The 24,281-nt window shown below is 39.3% G+C and overlaps 1 non-coding gene across 1 annotated transcript; it reads right to left on the reverse strand.

Moving 5' to 3' along the window:
- Positions 1–2,836: 2,836 nt before the first annotated feature.
- LOC116269554 lies at positions 2,837–2,944 on the reverse strand. Its single transcript, XR_004177180.1, has one exon. It is a non-coding gene; the product is annotated as a U6 spliceosomal RNA (small nuclear RNA).
- Positions 2,945–24,281: the final 21,337 nt, after the last annotated feature.

The raw sequence follows: 24,281 nt of genomic DNA on the forward strand, positions 1-24,281 counted from the left end.
CCATTTTTCTTGCAAAAAAGGGTAAGTTTCCAGTGTACACAAGGCATTAGTAGGACCTGTAGACACAGGTGAGCAAAGCAGACCAGGTGTCTGTCCTGGAGTTTACAGTAAGGGAAGTGGATTCCCTTAACTGTGAACTATATGATTATGTGTTTAGTTATACCTGCTCTGCTGTTCACAACAGCAAAGACATGGAATCAACCTAATTGCCCATTAGTGATGGACTGGAAGTAAAATGTGGTACATATATACCATGGAATACTATGCAACCATAAAAAAGAATGAGATCATTGCTTTGCAGGGACATAAATGGGGCTGGAGGCCATTATTCTTAGCAAACTAATGCAGGAACAGAAAGCCAAATATCACTTGTTCTCACTTATAAGTGGGAGATAAATAATGAGAACACGTGGACACATAGAGGGGAACATCACACACTGGGACCTTTTGGAGGGTAGAGGGTGGGAGGAGGGAGAGGATCAGAAAAATAACTAATGGGTACTAGGCTTAATACCTGGGTGATGAGATAATCTGTATAACAAATCCCCATGACACAAATTTACCTATGTAACAAACCTGAACTTGTATCCCTGAATGTAAAAGTTAAAAAAAATACTTATACCTGCCTTGGATGCAAAGTTCTGTGAGAGGGACCTGACCTAGCCTGGGAGTGGAGGTGGTCAGAGAAGCTTTCCCTGAAGATGGAATAATTAAGGTGGTATGAGAGGTGAATGGGGACTAATCAGGGGAAGGGGAGGATATCAGAGAATGCAGTAAAAGGCAAGGGGGCTGTGCATGTAGAAGTCCCCAAGGCACAGAGGAGGTGCATGCTACCCTTTAGAAAGCTGATGATGGCCAGTGTGGGCCTGAAGTGGGGAAGGTGGCCAGAGCAAAGGTTGGAAAGACAAATAAAGACCAGATCAGGCAGGGCCTGGTGCACAGTGTTGAGGATTTGGAATTTTGTTTTAAGAACACAGATAGTCCTTGCAGGGAGTGTGCAGTTAAACAGGAGGTAGATTTGAGATGTCACGATGATCCAGAAACTGTGGAGTTAAATGCATATTAACTGGAGCTGAGCTTGATTCTGGTGAAAACATACCTACTCTTGGCTAATGTGAAGAAACACTGATATAAAAATTGATCCCATTTTTGGGTGTCTTTTTTTCTTTGTTTTCAACAGAACCATTAGAGTTGATCTTTATGGCACTCATCTGGGAACTCTGCCCTTGACTTTACAGACAGGGTGGGGAAGAATCTGGCCCTGGAAACCATGGATCCCCCCTTGTGATCTATAGTCTTCTGTACTCATTTCTTAATTCCCTCAGGTATGCACTCCTTTTGGAACACAAAGTTCAAAAGTGGATAGACACAAAAGAGTGTGAACTTGGTGTCTATGGAGGTTGGTGGTGATCTGTGGCAAAGCAACAGCGAAGTCCCCAAGTGGGTGAAAGTTAAGCTGCCTCTCTCAGCCTCACTCCACATTCCTCCTCGGGCCTGGTGCACAAGCTTTTTTGTGCATGTTAACACGGATAACTATGGAGTAGTTTGTAAATGGATTAAATATGAATTTAAGGTTAACAACTGTCGAGTTGACCAAACCCATTGAGATTTTAAGATCAATGTCTTTAGGCTCAGAGAGAGGCAGAAATTAGGAAAAGGATTTATTGTTGATTTTGGACTGATGCTGCCTCCTTAAACTTATGCTGAGAGATGTCCATACCACCCTCCAACTAGTTCTTTCTTTTGGTGCTTTGTCTCCCCTATCCCTCCAACAACCAGTTCTTTCTTTTAGTCTATGCTTTACTCTCTGCCTCCTCTCTCTTCTTCTATCAACCAGCAAACCCACCTCATCCCCCTTCCCATCACATCTAACCTCCATCACTTATTTATTTCCCTCCATCCCTAACCCCTCCCCCTCCCCCTCCCTTTTCCCCTCCTCCTTCCCCTCCCTCCCTCCCTCCCTCCCTCCCTCTTTCCTCCCTTCTTCCCTTCCTCCTTTCCTCCCTTCCTCCCTTCCTTCCTTCCTTCCTTCCTTCCTCCCTGCCTGCCTCCTTTCTTCCTTCCTTCCACTCATATTTATTTCTTTGTGATGTAAAATTTAATGGGAGAAAATCTTTGAAGAATATGGAGAAATTATACACAAGAACTGGTTGTTGGTGGGTATGGGGGAGACAATCATACACAATAACGTTATGTCAAGAAAGACTTCCTGAGAGTCAGCTCCTTTCTATGATGGAATGAGCTCCCAGGAGATATAATAGGAGGCCAATCACTTGAATTATTTAAAACGCAACTGGACAAAGTCATCAAGGATGTGCTGCCAGGAAGGGGACCAGCCTCAGCGATATAGGAATGAAGAAAATGGTCCTAACCGGATTGTTCTCTTCTCAGCTCAGTTTGTCTCTAGGCTGAATTCTGTAACTCCTGCTGAAATCAGTTTTATTTATAGTCAGCAAGTTCCACTACTCTACTGTGGTAAAATTCATCAGCAATTAGAACAAAATAAGGATAGGAGATATTAGGGATGCCCTTCTCAAGGAAAAGCCTGTTCTTGTAGATGAAACATTGAACTTGATATTGAAGGAGCTCAGTTCTTATTCTGGGCTTACTCTTGATTATGGGATAAGAAAGGAAAGTTATTCTGCTACTTCATGACAAAATGTCCTGGTTAAACATTACTTCCAGAAGTGTCTGCGTATGATTTTTTTACAAAATGAGTAAAGCACTACAGCTTTCTCCCCGCAAAATCCTTTTTTCCCTAATATACGTTTATGACATTTATACTGAGATCCATATTATACTTCCAGTGCATTGCAGGAATCTTTCTTAATATTTTTAATTTGTGGAATGCTTCATGAATTTTCCTGTCATTTTTGCTCAGGGGCAAATGCTAATCTTCTCTGTATTGTTCCAACTTTAATATATATGTTGTCTAAGTGAACACAGAAATCTTTTAACAGAAAGTATGTGGAATATAAATATTGCTACTTTGGAGCAGATCAATGTTCTTGCTGCCTAGCACTGTAGGACTTATGGAAAGCTGTTGTTGTTTACAGTGATGATGTCACCAGACAAACATATCCCTTGATTCTCCTCAAACTTTGATAGAAACCCACTTGGTTCTATAAACCAACAGAACTTTCTACATGGGGTGCATACTTTATAATTTTTTTCACAAGTATCCTTTTATTTGATATTTCATTTGGGTATTATTAAGATTGCTTTACAGATGAAAATCCTAGAGCTGACAAGGGGAAAACTTATTTGCTCAGTGACCCAGAGCTAGCAAGTGGTAGAGTGGGGACACAGTCTGTCTCCAAAGCCCTATAGCCTTCTCATTTCACCATCCTGCCCTTCCTAACCCTTTTCCAGGCCTCAGCCTAGCAATGTACAGATGATGGCCCTCCCTATCCTCTATATATGTCTGGCCAAATTGACCACATACAATGTTGTAGTCCGTCTCAAAAGCTGCTTCTTTGAATGTAATTTTTCATTCTCAGGGAAACAAATGCAAATTCCTTTGGATTTTGTACCTCTCGGTTGAACAAATCAGCCCTTTTCCTGATCAGCCAGGAATCGGATCCATTCTTCCTCCTCTCTTTGCAGATCCGCCTTCCCCTAAACTCCTGATACAAGCTCATCCACCCCACAAGGCCAGGACACCTGAGTGATTCCCCGGGCTTTGAGAACGCAACTTGTTGGGGCGACAACTTATTCTGGACTAGGTTTGACAGGAAGACCAACTTATTCATGCCCTCATTTTGTCATAGTAAAAAGCCTGCTATCTTTTGCAACTGACTGGATCCCTTGATCAATTCCAAGGGACCATCAAAACTCAACGTTCTGACCATAAGGATGATAAGAAGTAAAATAAGTAAACTAATGAACCTAAAATAAATTATCCAAGTGCTGTGAATACAACACAGGAAAAAAATTCTCCCAGTAAAGAACTTAACATGACTTTCACTGAAGGCCTTTCAAAGCTGAACTATTATGTTCACTCCTCATGTTCCCTGACAAACCTGAATCTTGTCACCTGCCAAAGGTATCTGTCTGTAGCATCTGTGTCCCTGAATTAATGTAAGGATTTCTTTAGCCACGTACTGGTTTCTGTCTTGTTAGTCTTCTGTTTCTGAGTTGCAGGTTTCTGCTAAAAATGTTTCAGTTCAGAAAAGGTAAATAAAAAGTAATTATGTTTCTTTCATGGTTTGTCTTGCGATTTCCCTACTGGCATGTTTCCCTCAGGAAAGGACTAACTTTCTAGAAATCAGCTTTCTCCACAGCTAGGACAACATGTCTGAGAACTCAGAGACGAGAGCAACGTTAATCAGCAGGTAATACCCATTGGTTTCTCTGGAAGGAGTTAAGAGATGGAGTGGATGGAGTTGGCACAGCAAGGCTGGACCTGTTTTAGGAGTGGTAATATTAGTAATTAAGTGAAAATAATTATAATCATAATAGTGATAGCCACTTTTATTGATTAGCACTGTAATAAATACAGTAACACATTATCTCACTTGAAATGCACCCAAAGCCCATCAGGTAGGTACTAATATTCTCCACTTTTCAAATGAGAAAACTGAGGCTTTGTCAGGATCTCGTGATCTGCTTTATTACTCACAATGTGCTTCGTGACTATGGTGACAGAGATATCAGTGAACTGTCTACCCAGGGCCCAATGCCAGTGATGCTTGTTTTCTGTTCTCCTCCCTTCCTCCCAGAGTTCCGGGCTCTGGATGTCTGTCTTGTAGCTGATTTATTATATCCCTACTATTCATTTCAGGTGCAGACAGGGGAAGATAGAAATGCCACTCAGTGCGATTTGTCCCCTTATGGTTTAAAAAAGTTGTTCTTACTGTCTATAGATTCTATTTCTCCCCAGTTAGAAGAAATACGAAACAGCAGCAATAGAGTAGAACTTGGGATTTGATAACTTTGAACTCTGGTCTTCCAGCTTGACATGTGGCCTCCTGCAAGTCAATTCACTCCATAGGTAACAACTTTCTTACCTTAAACATAAGGGAATGAATTACAAGATCTGTAAGATCCCTGTCTGCTACAGAATTGCATGTTTCTGTGATCACATGGTTTTCAGTCATTTATTTTGATGTCATATAAACTCAGACTTCTCTTAAGGATAAGTTAGGCCTGGCTCAATGCCACAATGACTGCCATATGAAATCTATTTGGTTAGTCTTGCTTTAACATATCATGAATTTACTTAAGAAAATAAACCCAACAAATCTTAGGCTTCATTAAATAGTAAGATATTATTTGTGTCAGAACAATAGGGGATCAAATCTAGGTGTTGCTAAATGTAAACGGTGACACAGTATAATTTTCAAGAAGTGAAAAACAAGAATGTTCTAAAAATACATAGAAAGTATCTGTCAGGAATGACTTAAATCATTAACAAGGAAACCAGCAAACTGGTAAAGCTGGTTCCAAGAGTATTTGAGGAACGGAAATTCATGTAGTATGTCAGGAAGGGCATGCTGAAATAAGTTTGCAAGTCAGATACAAAGCTGGCTAGTTTCCTACAAAGCAATAAAACCATTACATTTGTGGCATCTTTTCTACTGGCCAAAAGTCTCTTGAATTTCTACTCAACAAACACCCACAAATTAGTATGTAACTCAGTATCTGAGCCTTAATCAGTAGTAAATAGCAAATCAAATAAAGTTACACTTAGTAGAGAATTAAATAATAGTAGAGTGGGCTTGTTAGATAATACTTCAGCATCAAAAAAAACATAACCGTCCTTTTGCCTTATTTTCATGTTTTGGATAAATCTTGTTGTCAACTAAATTCACTGTTCAACAATGTTATCTTTCTATAACTAAGATTCAGCATCCACAAAAGGGATAAGTGATACCCACCCAAAAGGACTGATGTGAGTCTTACATAAGATGTGTAATTCATGTAGTTATGGACCAAAACCTAGTAGTTTTTGATCCTTTTCTTTGTGTTTTGAAAACAACTACACTCAAAAGGTGAATGATTGCCAGATTTCTAAGCAATGTCCTTATTCTCCAAGTTTATGCGAGATTGTTCTTTGGCATCCTTGCCCCAGAAATCAGAGAAGCGAAAAACAGAGAGAAGCACTAATGGTATACTTGCTTCCCACCCACACATCATCATCAAACAATAAGTGGCCCTTTTTTAGGGGGTGAGGAACAGAATAGAATTCAAATTTTTTGATACATATATATATTTTTTTCTACAGGGTCTGTCATCCAGGCTGGAGTACAGTGGTGTAATCATAGCTCACTGAAACTTCAAACTCCTGGGTTCACAAACTTTTGATAAATATTCAAGAATATTTTCAGTTATCCATTATTTTAAAAATAATTTAAGTATCTATAAAATCATAGAATATCTTGAGGTAATAGAGACTTGGACCTCCTACAGTCAACCACATTGACCTGGTTCATGATGAGTGCTTTACACAGTCTTCCCTGCCAGACGGTCTCTCATCTCCAGTTCTGAATATAAACAATGATCAGTGGTCACCGTGGGGTCAGGGGACTAGAACTGACCATGACAATCTCTTAGGGGTCTTTCCTCATCGTTACTTTTAGTTTGAGTTTCTTCGTATCAATAATTAATGGTTCTCAATAAGCTCTTCCAATAGACCTTTCTGTGATGCAGAAGATATTGAATATCTGCACTGTCCAATATGGTAGCTACTAATCACATATGGCTATTGAGCAATTCAAATGTGGCTAGTATAACTGAGAAAATAAATTTTTATTTTTATTTTTTATTTATTTTTTGAGACGGAGTTTCACCTTTGTTGCCCAGCCTGGAGTGCAATGGTGCCATCTCGGCTCACTGTAACCTCCGGCTCCCAGGTTCAAGCAATTCTCCTGCCTTAGCCTCCCGAGTAGCTGGGATTAGGTATGCACCACCATGCCCAGCTACTTTTGTATTTTTAGTAGAGACAGGGTTTCTCCATGTTGGTCAGGCTGGTCTTGAACCCCTGACCTCAGTTGATCTGCCTGCCATGGCCTCCCAAAGTGCTGGGATTACAGGCATGAGCCACAGTGCTCGGCCTGTTTTAAATTTTATTTCATTTTAGTTAATTTAAATTCTAGTTTAAATAGTCGCATATGGCTAGTGGCTACTGTATTGGACAATGCAACCCTGTAGTCTCAGGACTGGTATTCCTAGTCTACCTTATAGATATTAAGGAGTGGAACCTAAACTGACCAATCAAGCAAATACACTCTTTGAGGACAGGAATCACACTTAATACTTACCTCTAAAGTTAGAGATTCTTTCATATGAAATATTCTTAGAAAGACTTCTGCTTCTGAGATGGAGTAAACATTTTTTCCTATTCCTTCCACTAACTACAACTAAAAACCCTTCTTTTGTAGTCATTTTGTTCAGTCATCTGATAAGGATAACAGATTAGTAGACAAATAATTATTGTATTTTGTGATGAATGAAACCCATTGTCTTATGCCTTTTATGTGTATCATATTAATAAATGTTCCCCATACTTATTTAGAAGACTTTACTGTCAGCTCTACCTGAAGAGCCAGTGAATATCTAGTGAGGTGGTGCATGAGCTGAATGTTGATGGAAGAGAGTTTACCAAGGGACCCTGAGGGTGAGGGAAGAGGGCGTTCTTCTTAAAGGAAACAGCATGTGCCAAGACCTGGCAACATTAGTGTGCAGAATAGCACCTTCACTGAACTTCATAGAGGGACTACGCTTTATCTAAGGTCATGAAATTCTTCAACAGCAGAGCTTGGGGCAGCATCAGTCCTTTCCACGCAACATTTCTGGTTGTAAGTGATCAGGCTCTTCCTAATTCGCCACTTTGAGCTTCCTGTACAGAATGCTGCCTGATCAGTTGCCCTCCAAATGTGTACTCAGAGCATGTAATCTTTATTATTCTTGACTTCAAGCCACATTTTGGATGCACCATGTCGATACACTGGCAAACTGCAAAAAGTGAAACCCCGTCTCTACTAAAAAATACAAAAAAAAAAAAAAAGTGAGATAAAAAATATCAAAGCCAATTGAAACAAAGATGCACACATTATGTCTAGGCTTCAGGTATTGCAAGGTGCATTTAAGTTTAGTGCCCTTTAAAATTCCCTGGAAGTTCTCTATAACCTGATTTTGTTTGGCAATTTGTCTCCTCTTTCCTTCCCTGTCATATCTTCAATTTCAAAAGTGAGGGAAAACAATCTGCTTGCTGTAATCAGAGCCTATGCAAACGAAGCCAGGACCAAAGTCATGAAAGATTACCAATTCATAATTACCTTCAAACCATTTTCCATCATGTGACCACACTGAATTTTTGTATATAATCATGCAGCAATTAGCCTAGCAACTTAGTTCTTTTATCATTTCCCTGAGGCTAGCTGAAAAGTACCTATTTCCAGGCCAACACAGCTAAGTCGCATTGTTATTATTATCTCATTTCATACTATTGGATGGCCACTGATTCTCTATATAGAAACAGCAACAGTCTAGCTGGAAATGAAGGCTACAAGACTTGTTTTGTAGTTTCTCCTTTAATAAGTGAATACTCAACAAGAGTGAACCCAGTCATGCACACTTCCAGGTGAATCAGTTTACTTGGATTGCTTCTCTCTACAGTTGTGGTTCTGAAAGTTTAGCAAACATCAGAGTTTCCTGTGGAGCTGGGCCCCACTCGCAGACTTTCTGACTCAATAGATTTGGGCTGGGGCATGAAAATTCTCAGGTGTTGCTGATGCAGCTGGTCAGACACCAGATTTTGAGAACCACTGCACTATGATCTGATTACATGGAGAAGTGGATGTCTGGTAGCTACAGGGCTTCCTGGATACACTTAGGGAATGAAAGTAATGCTGTGAGGAAATACTCATATGATTGTGAGGAATTTTATTTCCTGACCAGAAGTTTAATTCCTTGGAATGAAATCATTTCTTCTATATTCTTAGATACTCATGCATGTTTGCACATGAACAAACACACAAGTATATGCACACTAAATCTTAATTTGGAAAAAAGGAACGCACTGATAGGCTGACAGGCTCCGCCTTCCAAAATTCAAATGGAGAGGAGTCAGACTTTATAAAATAGTATAGTATTTACTGAATTTAAATTATATAATAACTTGAGAAAATGACTTCTCCACTTCATTTTGCAGTCTTCACATCTGTAAGGTGAAGATAAATGTTTCTTGCCATGTGGTAGCTGTATAGATTCAATTCAATAGGACAATGCATATAAAAACTTTTAGCTCAGTCCCTTGCACCTAATGACCACTCTGCAAATGCTTTGTAAAATATGTACATTTCTAAGACCGAAGTTTACAAATCGACTTAACCAGCACACAGCCCTTCAGTCAATGGGATTTTTTTCCAAACAGAGCAACAACAGCATAGAAACACCTGGCATTGGCATTTCCTTTTCACTTACTTCCACAATCCAAATCACTATCCATCTAGCTTTTGGTATGTCACCAGTGAGAAAGTTTAACACTGGGGGCTTCCCATCTACATTTCTAGGTTTCTCTCAACTCCTTGAAGCCCCAGCTGTTTCCTCTAAGAAGAATGCCCTCTTCCCTCACCTTGCAATAGAGAAAGGCCTGTCCTTTCATCCTTTCCTGGGAGGGAATGGCCTCTCATTTCAATTTTCAATGGGGACATGTATCCCCAGGCTGTAGTTTATGAGAAGAATTCTAACAGTGGGCAGAAGTGGTAGCTTATTATAACTAATTTATTCCTAAACCCCACCCCCCTAACAGTGAGGGATGTGGGAGTGTTAAGGGGAATGGGACTACAATAACAAAAGTAGATGTGTAAATTTGGCAACTTTTCACTCAACATATCTGCTGCTTTCATAGTTCCTGGCTCCCCCATCTCAGCAAAGCAGAGGGCGCATTGTTTGCAGGGTTCCAATAAATGTTCATTGTGCAGCACCTTTTCATAATTTGGGGTGAGGATTGAGGCAGGCAAGGGTACAGTATCTTCTGTTTTTCTTAAAATTAAGTAATTCTTTCAAAAGCTTTTTTTTTTTTTTTTTTTAAAGAAACTTGTATTTGTGAATGAGAAGACAGGAAACAACTTAAATAGCGGTTGTGGGCTTTGGGACTAGAGAGTGGTAGGTGAATCTTGGCCCTACTATTTATCGATTAGAAAAGTATAAATGACTCTCATTTTTGAACCTCAGTTTTCACTTCTGTAGCATGGAGAAAATACCTCATTAGTTTTGCGTCATGAAATAAGGATATAAAGTTCCCATGGCCTATAATGAAACTCTCATTAATGAACACAATCTGATATATAAGTAACATTACCTTCTGATATGGTTTGGCTGTGTTCCCACCCAGATCTCCTCTCAAATTGGAATCTCCATAATCCCCACCTGTTGTGGGAGGGAGCTGGTGGGAGGTAATTGAATCTTGGGAGTGGTTTCCTCCATGCTGTTCTCATTATAATGAGTGAGTTCTCACGAGATCTGATGGTTTTATAAGCGTCTGGCATTTCCCTTGCTGGCACTCATTTTCTCTCCTTCCATTCTGTGAAGAGGTGCCTTCGGCCATGATCATAAGTATCTTGAGTCCTCCCCAGCCATATGGAACTGTGAGTCAATTAAACCTATTTTCTTTATAAATTACCCAGTCTTTTGGGTATTTCTTCATAGCAGCATGAGAATGAACTAATATACCTTCCATTTACTTCTCTATATTAAAGCACATTCTCATCATATCATTTCATCCTCGCAATAATCGCTTCTGCCAGTCAGATATTCTTGTCTCTATTTGCCCATGTAGCTTTTAAACAGAATGAATGATTTATCTAGTTTTCAATCCAGAACTTTTGATATACCAGCTACAGAAGAAGATAGATGTTCTGTAAGGCTTGGGAGATGCAGTAAAGCTACTCACATCGATTCATGCGGCAAAATGCCTGCAGAGCCTAATGGTCTCTCTAGAATGCCTTGATCCTAAGTACATTCTTTAGTTTCTAATATAGCCATATACATTCTTGTTTACTTTCTAATAATATAGCCATCATTGAAGTTAAACATTTAGGAAAGAAAACTACATAATTACAAATAATTCAATCTCTTTTTCTAATTCTTCAATAAAAATTGGAAAAACAGATTATTCAATTAACTGTAAATGTTTAGCTGAAGAAATGTGAGTGAAATGATATGTAATCACCAAGTGCTTATGGTTGCCCATCACTTGACAATTCACTTAGGTCAAACAAACTTCAGCTGGGCCTCTCTTCTCCCACTTACCCTGGACCTTTGGCTCATCCCCACAGTTAAGGTTAAGCTAGCACTAAGATGTGGAATATACCTCTGACCCTTCCACTCCCTTAACAGCTTACCACAGGGAAGAGCATCTCCTGTTGAAGCACCCTGATCATGCTGTCTGCTGGCCCCCACAATCACTTTCTTCCCCACCAAAGTTCCTGCTGGCCCTGCAGACCCCTCCCTATACAAGAAAAACCTTTTACTTTTGCTTAATGTTGAGACATATACGGACTCTGAGGTTGATGTGTTCTCTTTATTGCAGTAGTCATGTTGAAAGTGTCTTTTTCTTAAGTCTGGATTTGTTTTTCATTTGACAGTAACTTTTAGACAGAAATTTTGAGTCGATGATAAAGTGAGAATTCTTTTATGATACTACATTACTTTTACTGATAAGGCCACATATGATCTCTCTGGGTGTGTGTGTGTGTGCGCGCATATGCATGTGTTGAGAGACAGGCAGAGAGACATAAAGACTGAGATCATTTAACTGAAAAATAATAGTAACATTTATTGGGTATTTGCCACACTGAGAGGCTTAAAGGGCATAATCTCATTAAATTCTGACAAAAACTCTATAATGCGTGTCCCAGAAATAACTCCATTTTACAGGTCTTAAGAAACTAAGACTTACATTATTTAAATTTATTCACCAAGTTGCCGTAAATTAGTAAGTTGCAAAGCTGTCTGATTCGAAAGTTTGCATTTATAATATCCGTATCATATTCCTTTTTTCCAATTTGGGATGCTTTAGGTGCTATTTTCTTACCTGTATTATGTTTGTTACTAAATTATTGATATTTTAAAAATCATATTCTTGGCAAAACCGGATTGAACTAATTTAATATGTAAGACTCTGGTCTAGACACAGGGAAAGCCAAAACACAAAGAGGAATGCAAAAATGTTTTTCAGAGGTATACAGTTTGGTATTGGAACTGAGATACAAAGAAGTAACTCTAAAATGACTGCAAATGACATAGAACACAGGGAAACAAAGGACTATGGGAGTCAGGAAGAGGGAAGGAGTCTTTCTGGTGCTGATGAGGACCTTTAGATGGTGCTTCAGGGCCAGGTGCCATGGCTCATGCATATAATCTCAGCACTTTGGGAGGCCAAGCCAGGAGGAACACTTGAGCCCAGGAGTTCGAGACCAGCCTGGGTGACATGGTGAGACCTTCTCTCTACTCAAAATTAAAAAATAAAATTTCCAGGCAAGCAAAGTGACATGTGCCTGTAGTCCCAGCTATTCAAGAGGCTGAGCCAGGAGTTCAAGATTGCAGTGAGCTATAATCACATTACTGTACTGCAGCCTGGGCGACACATTGAGACTCTGTCTCATAAAATAAAATTAAAAAATATATAAATTGTGCTTTTACAGTGCCTAAGTATAATTGTGAAATGGAGCCTCCATGAAAAATCTTCAATTAGTGGCTCACGCCTGAAACCCCAGCACTTTGGGAGGCCGAGGCGGGTGGATCACGGGGTCAGGAGATCGAGACCATTCTGGCTAACACGGTGAAACCCTGTCTCTACTTAAAAAAAAGAAATACAAAAAACTAGCCGGGTGTGGTGGCGGGCGCCTGTAGTCTGAGCTACTCGGGAGGCTGAGGCAGGAGAATGGCGTGAACCTGGGAGGTGGAGCTTGCAGTGAGCAGAGATCGCGCCGCTGCACTCCAGCCTGGGCGACAGAGCAAGACGCTGTCTCAAAAAAAAAAAAAAAGGTTTGATCCATAAGATAGTCATTAAATATAAACTCAGGGTATATTGCAAAATTTAACTCACAGGTGTATCATTATTAAAAGGTTTGTGAAGGTGAAACGGGCTGGTACTGGAGAGATGAGGAGTAATTAAATACATTACAAAGAACACCAAGCTGCTCAATGTCCCATGATATAGCTATGGCAGATCCGAATCCTTAACATTTTTATGCAGATGCTTAGATTCTCCTCCTAGCTATTTTTAATGCATAGCTACAGAATTTAGCATCTTGAGAAAGTGCATAGAGAGGAAAATGGGTTCTGCAGTGTGATTTACTATGTGGACTTACCCCAGGTCAGTCACTGAGTGCCTTTGGCATTCCATACAGGAAAAGATCTGTAGGACATTTGTGTTATCTGGTGCCTTCCAGGAAATAACGAGCTCCTGTTAAGGATCTTCAGATTGCCAAGATGTAAAACAAAATAATCTTTTTCCCTGATGTGTTTTCAAACAAAAATACTCCTGTATTGAAGTGATGTGATGTTAATAGTTCAATGACAGTAGTACTTTGATCTCATTGCTTTGATTGGGCTTTGAAGATAATTTGATTGTAATTCCTTCTCTGGGACATGTCTGAAATACAGTTTGGAATGGTCAATGAAGCTATTGACTGGCCTTTTTGCTGGAAATGTTAGCTCTTGGGGTCCCTGTTGTACTGTTTATTTTCATCTATAGTGATCCTTCTCTCACTTTACGTAGCTCTTTGGGCTTTAAGTTCCAGAAAAAGGAATATTATATTTTAATGGATGTGATTTTTCTCATCAGTGACCAATAGCAGTGAGACCCTGAGTGCAGGCTTCCTGGATGAGAAATCTCAAGTCGCATCTTACTAGAGCCAACTACAGACTTATTCTTTTTTGAGGCAGTGAAGGGCATAAATGGGCTTTGGCAGACAGACCCCACCTCTACCACTCTGTAACTGCTTATCTATGCTGAGTGGTCAACAAATAGATGAGTTTGGTTGATGATCTCAGAGGCTAAATATGATGTGGGAAAGTTGGTCACTTTGGTGATAAGAGCTAGATTCTTATATTCCTAGCATTTTTCACTTCTGATGTGTATCTGCCGAACCTCCCTGAGGTGCTTGGGGGCTGCAGCCGTTTGGTGGTCTCCAATGTGCCACAGAGCCTATAGCCAGGTGGGAGGTACCCCATGCAAGGTAAAGGAAAAAGGGAAAGTAATTTTGACAAATCCTTTGAACTCAGTCTCTGGAGGAACACAATGGACATGTGAATTTTCACGTGTGAAGTCTGAGCTCTAAAACTCCAGTCTGTTAACCTGATAGCTCTTGGGATCCAAAAGACCACGCTATGAGGCCTGAAGACATTGACTTTCTTGATGGTAGAGGGGTTTGGTTGTAGGGTGAACCTTATGAGCATTGGAGAAGTTATGCTGCTTTCGTGTGGACTGAGCTGTCTTTGTTCAGAGGATTAAAAATGTTTCCTTCCCACAAAGACTGTGAAGATGTAGGTTTTCTATGGAAAACACACAGGGCCTTGGAATTCTCATAAGAAAGTCCAGTATCTGATGGTTCTGTCTTGCTTTTGATCTCTCTTATAAGAGCAGTAAGGAACATCTTTGAAAAATGCAGTTGGAAGATTCAAATATCACGTTTTCTGTGTATCAGCATATCAGCTACGAGGTATAGGGGTGTATAGTACTGAGCCCCAGAGAAATGTGACAGTGTGTCCTTGTTTCTAGATGCTGGCATAGCTAGGGGTTGAATATTCTAGAAAGGTGAATTGTGAAGAGTAGGGAGTGCTGGGAAGGGTTTTGAAAGAGACCAATTATAGTACATAATTTCAGAGCTCCTTTAATTCAGTGACTTTTTCTTTCTTTAAATGATATTTTCAGAGCTGAGAACTGGCAAGAGATCTGTGTAAAGTTACTCAGTCACTTAAATAAAAAGCATCCATTGAAATAAACACAGCTCAAATCGGCTGCATCCACTTTCCATAATCTCTCTAAATTTTACCAAACAGTTTTCCCTGTTACCATTCAAGATGCCAGCTGCTTAATTTTCAGTTTTGCCTCTGCTTTGTTAATCTCATCAGTTTCTGTCAGAGGCTCTTTAACTGACAAAATGTAAGACTGTTTACTCGTTCCAGCCTAATTTGTATCTTGTTTGGTCTGATTGAGAGGGAAGAATAAACACAAACGATTTTTATATGTAACACAATTAGTGGTGAGCTAGGCTATCAGTGGTATCTTCAGCTATCCCTTTAGATACATATTAAACACCTGATCAGGTGCTTGTCTGCCTCCTGAGGGAATCAAGAGAAATGCATTTACCAAACTTTCTGAAAGTGCAGTGAGCAGGGTATTAGTGTTACATAGACAATATGTGATATTTGTTCTGATTTTCAAGGAATCAGGATGTGGACATCTTTAGGGGAGCCTAATTTTGGCTACCACAGACTTGTACATTCTAACTGCTACACATTTTAAACTCTGTTGTTTTTGATATTTGCCACTTCACCTTGTTGTCTTTCTGCAAACCTATAACCTCAGATTTTGCATACCTCCAGTGGAGAAAGGTCCTCTCTTTAAATGTTTGTGGTTTTCTATTTTTTTTTGTTTGTTTGTTTTGAGATGGCATATCGCTCTGGCCCAGGCTGGAGTGCAGTGGTGTGATCTTGGCTCACTGCACCTCTGCCTCAGTCTCCCGAGTAGCTGGGACTACAGGCGCCTACCATCACGCCTGGCTAATTTTTGTATTTTTAGTGGAGATGGGGTTTCACTGTGTTAGCCAGGATGGTCTCGAACTCTTGACTTCGTGATCTGCCCACTTCAGCCTCCCAATGTTTTAAATAGCATCTGAAGACATCTTTTCACTGATCATAGAAAAACTTTGTTCTATATTGGACTTTTTTTCTTTCTCTTAACTGCTCTACTTGTTTTCTTGTCTCACCTGCTTACCTAGCTACTTACCATACTTACCTATCTACCCACCATACTTACCTATCTACCTACTTTTCAAAATATAAAAATTGTTTATAAGATAGCTAAATTATTTCCTCCATATATTTTTCATACATTTCTCTAAAAAGTTGTAATAGCATATGAAATGGGCCTATGTTTCTTAAATAAATAGCAGCAAAAGCAAAAACCCTGATGGTATATAATGTACACACACAGGTAAAAAGTTAGGGCCATTATCCATGTATCCAAGAGTAATTATTACTGCATTCAGCATTGATCTTTCTGGGATCATTTCAGATAATATTTTAGTAGCAAAATTGAGGTTTCCCAGAGCCAGTGAGAAGCACATCAGTTGAACTGATTGATGTCTGCCCTTTTTTCTCGCTGCTGCTGAGCTCTGTTCCCAAACAGCTAGGCATCTCATTTGGCAAGAGGGTTCCCAGGAGTTGAATGGCAGATTCTCTAGGAGCTGAGGGAATTACTATTTGGAATCAAGGATATCACACAGTGATGGGTAATTATGAATTAAGGGGATGAGCAATCAAGATACACTGTGTGACAAGGGCATGCTACTTAAAATGTTTTCAATTTGTGGACAGTTACTGATGTAATTCCCACTGCTTCCTATTAGAATTAGCTTGAGTTCAGGTTCCAAAACCCCACCTAGTCACAGGATAAACTTGTCTCACACTTTGTCCTCTGAGATCATTATTTCTATTACTTGTGAGTTTGAGAAGCTGAGAACTGAAAGTGATGACTTGGGGAAATTTTATGTTGCCTGCTTACCTCCTTGTTTTGATTACTTAACTGCCCTACCTATTTTCTTGTCTAATCCACTTACCTATCTACTTACCATGCTTACATATCTACCCATTTTTTAAAACATGAAAATTATTTATCATTGAGATCACAAAAGTATTTTCTCCATACACTAAGTTTTTGACTAATATTTAACCTTGAGTTTAAGCATTTGCTTCATTTGCTCTGATTTAGAGATTCTTTTTGCTATATTAGGAAAAAAACATAATTGAGATGGATGGGCAGACTTTATTTTATGATATTCTTTAAGGGCTAGATAGTATGATCATTGTGATGATGATAATGATAATAACAATTATGATAATAGAGAAATGGATATAAGAGGAAGAAAAGGAGGAAGAAATTATCTCTGGGCTTGTGGAAGATTTATTAACTATTAACTCCACCTAAAATCATTCACTTATATATTCTTGGATTTCAGGCACATTTTTTCCCTCAATTTCTCCTGTCATTTCTTTCTGCATCACTCATTAAGTCAACTAGATGCCGTATATGTACTGAGTCTTCAAGGTACTATAAGAGAAAGTTATTTGGATTTCAAAGAAATACACAACTCCTAATATCAGAAACTGGATCTTTGACTCAACAGAAGAAAGAATGCCCCAAATTATGCATATTTAAATAATATATAGAAAAATACAGAACATTGGTGAATAGAAAATGACCCAAACCCAAGTACTATTTTGATTTCCTTTCAATCTTCCCCAACGACAATAGTTTTACTGGTTGTAACCTAAGTATAATGTAATTTTGTGTCTGGTGGATATTTGTTGTTTCTGTATACATGGGGCATCTAACCTTTGTCTTGTCTTGGGAGAATTCCTTCCTAGACAAGGTTTTCTCCCACTATAGTGGTTGAAAATGTCACATTTCTGCTTTCACGACATCCTCTGAATCCACGGTGCTGCCCATGAACAAGCAGAAGCTCCTATCTCAGATTAAATCAGAAACAGTGACTTGATGTTACAGAGAATGCACAGGATCCCATCCAGTGGGAATGGCAGTGAACTTGTCAGGGAGTTATATCTAATTTTCTGAGGAGCAGCAGAGAATCCCTATTAAGGAAACTCCCCCGGATCTGGTAATGCTGGTCGTTAAGCAGGTCTGGGACACTATATCACATGATGTATTATGATCCTTTCTATACAGATATCTTTTCAGAGATATCCCCTACAATGTGTGTTCCCCTTGAAAAGTAGAGCCTTTATGCTGGGGCTTGGCTGTCCATTCTATAAGCACATTTCCAGTCAGGGGAATGTATGGTTTTGGCTGTTAGAATGTGGGCGTGGCCAAAGCTTTTAGGAAGTGGTCCTATGCTTTCCATGCTCTCCTCCCTTTGGCTCACTGGGTGTGGACCACAATTAGGCTTCAAGGCTGGTGTTTCCACAAGATGGAAGGTATTTAGGATTATTGAAAAGCATGAAAAAGTGTGGTTTGTTATGTGAACAAGAGGTAAACTAATATCTTAAGTCACAGAACCATGGGTTTTTTTTTGTTACAAAACTAGTGTTGCCTTAACTGCTCCTCTACATAAATTCTTCTGCAAGGAAATACACTTAAGAAGTTGTGTGAGGAAAGGTATTATGCCTTCATCAATGCACTACACCTGAGGATAAGAATAAATGTAGTTTTTCATTTTTTGTTAATATAAACCTATGTCTAAACAATGCAACATTTTCAGTAATTACTAGTTTTTATAATTTATATTGATTGAGAACTTAGTAATCAGAAAATTGTGCATTTGGAAGATATTTCTTCAGATTCTCAAAAGGCCTTTGAATATAAATGAAAAGTCAGCAGCTTTCAGGTCAACCTTACTCTATTCTTTATTCAGATGCGGTTGAATGGTTTTGTTAGTCCTCAAATAGGAGATGGGTCTGTATTCTTTTTTTCAGACAATCACCTGGTTTTATAAAATGTAAAAATGTTGCTTTGAAACCATTAACTAAAGGCATCAATCTCAGAGAAGTGGCATAAACATAAACATTCACAAATAATCCATTTTTAAAGTAGACTGGCTAAATTTACATATAGATTAAAATGGAAATGTATGAAATACTTTTTTTTTTTTTAAATCCTGATAGCTTTACACCACTCATTTTTTTGTTTGAGATGGAGTCTCACTATGTCACCCAGGCTGGAGTATAGTGGCGCAAATTTGGCTCACTGCAGCCTCTGCCTCCCGAGTTCAAGCAATTCTCCTGCCTCAGCCTCCTGAGTAGCTGGGACTACAGGTGCTACTAGACCCAGCTATTTTTTATACTTTTTAGTAGAGACGGGGTTTCACCATGTTGGTTAGGATGGTCTCGATCTCTTGACTTTGTGATCCACCTGCCTCGGCCTCCCAAAGTGCTAGGATTACACCACTCATTTTTAATGGCTGTAGACTGTGCACAAAGTGCCACAGGTGTTTCCATCTACCTGGAGATGTAAGTGCCCTAGTCCCGGCCAGACTTCATAGGGTTAATTTGAAAATTGCTTCCAAGGAGAAGGCAGGGAAGGAATGTGTTGGAGAGAGACTGAAGGATCTACATCAGAATAAGGTGGAATTGATTGAATTAATTTATATGACTTGAACTCATGTGACCCTGTCTCCCACCTCACTTGTATATATGTAATATATAACATAAAATATAAAATATAATGTAAAAATGAGGGGTGTGTGTGTGTGTATATGTATATATACACACACACACACACACCCCTCATTTTTGGTGGAAGGAAGAGGGAGTTAATTATCAAGGCTTCATGTTTACCAATTTTTTGATTAGCATAATCTCATCTTGAACTTTGCTTGGAATAGATAATTTATTTTCCTGGAGGTTTATTGTGCAAGTGCGTGCGCGTGCACACACACACGTTTGTACACATTCTTAGGCCAGCTTCTCTCACACAGCTGAATTACGTGAGACTGATCTCTTATAGTCTGTCCTTGTTTCTATAAAGCAGAAGTTCTGGATATCTCTCCCTCACCAATAGGATGAATAGGAAAGAATTAAAATGGGAGTGGGCGAGTGAGGCGGGAGTAGATGTCAGTGGGGCAAAAAGGAACAAGTGATACTGATTGATCAATACACTACATACAGGATATTAATCAGTTGGTGAATATTGTTCACCCCAGGCCCATTGACTTATTCTTGGAGGTGGGGTCTTGGAAGTAGCTTTACAAAAAAAATTCTCAGGTGATCCTGTGAGTGCCGGTTGAGTATATGCTAAGTATTAGTGTAGTTTTGAAAGGACTGATAATAAGCAACAGACTCAGCAATTACCTGTAATGAATTTTTAGTGTTGTAACAGCACTGATAACTCTATTTCTGCTCCCTGCCCCACCCCCAACCCCAAACCCCATAGCTGCAGTGGGTGGGATGAACAAACCAGCTCTTTCTATTTTCTGCCTGGATCAGTGGAAAAACACAGCCTTGGTACAGGAGACAGTACCTTAAAGCACTTCAGATCCTTCTTTGCAAGTAGGGAGGGAATAATTTTGAGTAAACATTCGAAAAGGGCAACAATGAAAGCTCTCCAAATCCAGCCAGAGGTCTCGAGCCATCAAATCCAGGGCAGTTAGGAAACTGTCAAATAAATAGCCATCCCTGCAAATAGCCCCTGGAATATCGCCAAGTCCACAAAGCAGGTCTAAAATAAAATCTTTACCATGGCTAATAATATAATCTTGTTCTAAGCTACTAGCTATGATTGAAGTACTTGTTTATTTTTCTTTGTTTTATGTGTGTATTAGCACAATTCTTTCATCACCATGGTCCTAATGACCAGTGCTACATTATGGACCTTTGATTTTGCAGTGAGTAAGAAACATGCAAAAAATGAGCCAGTAAATAAATGTGTTCTGTACCCTTCAAAGCCAGGAGCAGGTCCTTTTATATAACAACAAAAGCAATCCAAGAAAGTTTCCCATGTGCTGATAATTCTAGTTCTGTTTCCAGGCTGCAGGGAATGAGTGATGAGTTTATACTGTAATGGTGATAGTCCTTCCTACAGGTTGTAAACAGCTCCAATGCCTAAACTAAGTAAGTGATACGGCTTAGTTGTTTTTAAGAACATGGATTTTACAATTAATGCTGGAGAGACCTGGAATAAAATCCTGCTTTGCCACGTGTACTTGGATGATCTTCAATAAATTACTTAACCAATCTAAGCTTTTTTTCCCCCTCTATCTGTTAAATGGTAAAATGGTATACCTACCTCTAGTGGACTTCGATATCTTTAATTTAAACCCTCCATAATTCAAAACAACTAACATAGAATCCCCACTCCTTGGATCTGAGGACTGAGCATATTGACTCAAGATTGTTCAGTGAAGAGCTTTATTCCTGTGGTTGCAGCCATTGGTTAAAGGATAAACCTGTAACTCAAGAGAGAATAGAGATGTTCCTTAGGATTTCTTTGCTGGAGGAAGCAGGGCCAACTGCTCTTTCAGCTGCAGGTATCCATTTTTCCTGCCACAAGTAGAACACATAACTGTGGAAGGTGAGATTGAGGCCAATGAGTTAAGAAAAGTTGTAGAGTGGCAGGGGGAGACATAGCAAACAAGTCCGATATAATACTGCATGGAGAGCCACCCTTCCCATTTTCTTGAACTGTTAAATCCCCAATTTACTTTAGCATTGTTATTGTTAGTAGTAGTAATGAGACAGGAATAATATAGGATGGTCACAGGAGAATAGAAATGCCCAGGCAGCAGTTTCACATCACTAGCAAAGGGAGACTGTTGGAATAGTTGCATAAGCTAGGGGTGGATAAGGCTCTGAGAAACAGGATGTGGGCCAAGCTCGCTAAGACTGACTGGACCCAACATAGCATTGGATTTGACCTAGGTTTCACCTAGGACCTTGTTATATGCCCATTAACATACCAAATCACACACTCACTAGTGCCATGACAGTTCTGGGAACATCCATATTTGGTGTAAAAATGGATGGCACCACAGTTCTGAGAAACCTTCACCTTCTTCCAGAAATCTTCATGAATATTCCACCCCTCGGTTAAAGAAACCAATAAAGATAGAGGCCCCAAACTCTGTGGGTGAGATGCTCTCTCTTGAGTATGTCTGTACTCCTTCTTAAGTACACTTTCACTTTGCAATAAATCTCCCTATTTTTTCTTTTCTTTTCTTTTTTCTCTCTCTCTTTTTTTTTTTTGAGATGGAGTCTCGCTCTGTTGCATAGGTTGGAAGGCAGTGACTCAGTCTCAGCCCACTGCAGCCTTTTCCTCCTGGGTTTAAGCAATTCTCCTGCCTCAGCATTCCAAGTAGCTGGGATTACAGCCATGTGCCACCATGCCTGGCTAATTTGTGTATTTTTAATAGAGATGGAGTTTCACTGTTGGCCAGGCTGGTCTCAAAATCCTGACCTCGTGATCCACCCACCTTGGCCTCCCAAAGTGCTGGGATTACAGGTGTGAGCCACCACACCTGGCCTACTTTATTTTCTAACTAGCCCTTTAATTCCTTCTCTGGACAGTGTTAAGGGCCTGGACACCAGCTGGGGTTAAGGTCCCACCAGCGTTTAGGGACCTCTCTTAGCCCACCAGTATCAGTAACAGTAGTAGAGTAATATTATTTGTTGCTCTGCTGTTCAAGTCAGCTTTAGTTGAGGTTCTCTAGTTTGTAACTGGAAAAGTCCTAGTTAATATAGTACCACATAGGACTACAGCAAGGGGGAAATGAGGTGCTTACTACATATAAAACACTTAGCATCATGACTGAAACCTTAATAAATATTAGCCGTGATAATGAGGATAGTGATAATGACAGTTATAATGACAGTGATAATAATGATACCTTCTATTTTTTTCCTGTAAAATATCCAGAACAGCACCATGAATGTCATAGGCAGTCACTAAATGTCACTTGATTTTTTTCCCTCTTCGTGGAAGATAGTGAGAAAGTTAATAAGAACTGGAAAAAAACTTTGCATCTGTTTCTGTTGCCAACTCTAGCCATTATCAATTTTCTGTTTCTATGTTTGATGTGGTTTGGCTCTGTGTCCCCACACAAATCTCATCTTGAATCGGAATCCTAATAATCCCCAGGTGTGTAGGGAGAGACCTGGTGGGAGGTGATGGGATCACGGGGGCAGTTTCTCTCATGCTGTTCTTATGATAGTGAGTTCTCATAAGATCTGATAGTTGTATAAGGGGCTCCTCCCCCTTCACTCTGCGCTCTTATCTCTTACCTGCTGCCATGTAAGACATGACTCTTCTCCTTCTGCCATGACTGTGAGTTTCCTGAGGCTTCTTCAGCTGTGCAGAACTGTGAGTCAATTAAAACTCTTTTCTTTATAAATTGCTCAGTGTGTCTTATAGCAGTGTGAAAATGGACCAACACAATGTTCAATTTTTTTTATTGGTAATTCATATTAATACCTTACCTCAACTTCAAATTATGGAAGAACTTAGTTCTCAGTATTTTCACCTTTGAAGGATTAAGTAGTTTGTTGTCTGGGAGCTGGATGGTGCTGCTCAGAGTGAGAACATATTTGCATGAATTAAAATACTGGAATATGTTCTCCTCAAGCTTCCTCTGTTTTCTGTTTTGAGAAACAATGAAAAACACATTGCCTCAAATCAGAGGACTTTTAGAAAATAAAACCAAAAGGCAGTGGCATTATTAATTACTGTCAATCTTGTTAGGATGATACATATAAGGAAAGCTACAAAGGTTTGGAACAATCTGGAAGAAAGCTCTGATAAAATTACAGAAGAGATACATAATTTTTCTAATGATTATTAATCATCACCATCTTCATCCTCACCTTTGTTATTTACGTTCATATTGAGTTAACGACTGACCCTGAATGATGGTAATTAATTTCTAGTCCATACATTGATTTGCATTGCATGTTCAAGAGCTGGGCTTAACAGAATTTTGGGCAGAACTATGCGTCAAACAGGATCACTACCAATATAAATAAAGAAATCTCTATATCAGCATTTGAATAGAGAAATGAAAGACACAGACAAAACCATTTCCTCACTGTGGACACTGGCCATAGTTTGGACTACGTAACCCCAGACGAATGTGCTAGGTAGGTATGGGAGTTAATTTCATGTTTTCTATATCTTTGTGAGGAAACAAAGCTGAGGAAAAAGTAATAATGACTTGCAAATCATATAGGTCATATAGCTACTTTAATTTAGGTTGATGCATGTATACTTATATATATGCACATATACATGTATATAAATATGTATAATACTTAAATAGGTATAAATGTATTTATATTCATACAAATACATAAATATGAGTATATATAATATATAACTTTAAACATGATGGCAGAAGCTTTTATGTGTTCATCAAAATCAGTTAAATATATTTCTTCTACCACTTAGGCACATAGTTCATCTGCATGCTGAAGACTCACTGTTATTAGATGTGACCATGTGGCTAAGTTCTGGCCGATGGAAAGGGGGAAGAAGTAAAGTGTATTATTATTCTCAGGACTGACCCATTATTTTGTCTCACATGAATATCCAGATCCTCTCAGGA

The sequence above is a fragment of the Papio anubis genome, chromosome 11 (assembly GCF_008728515.1).
Source record: "Papio anubis isolate 15944 chromosome 11, Panubis1.0, whole genome shotgun sequence".
In the NCBI taxonomy this organism is placed as follows: domain Eukaryota; kingdom Metazoa; phylum Chordata; class Mammalia; order Primates; family Cercopithecidae; genus Papio; species Papio anubis.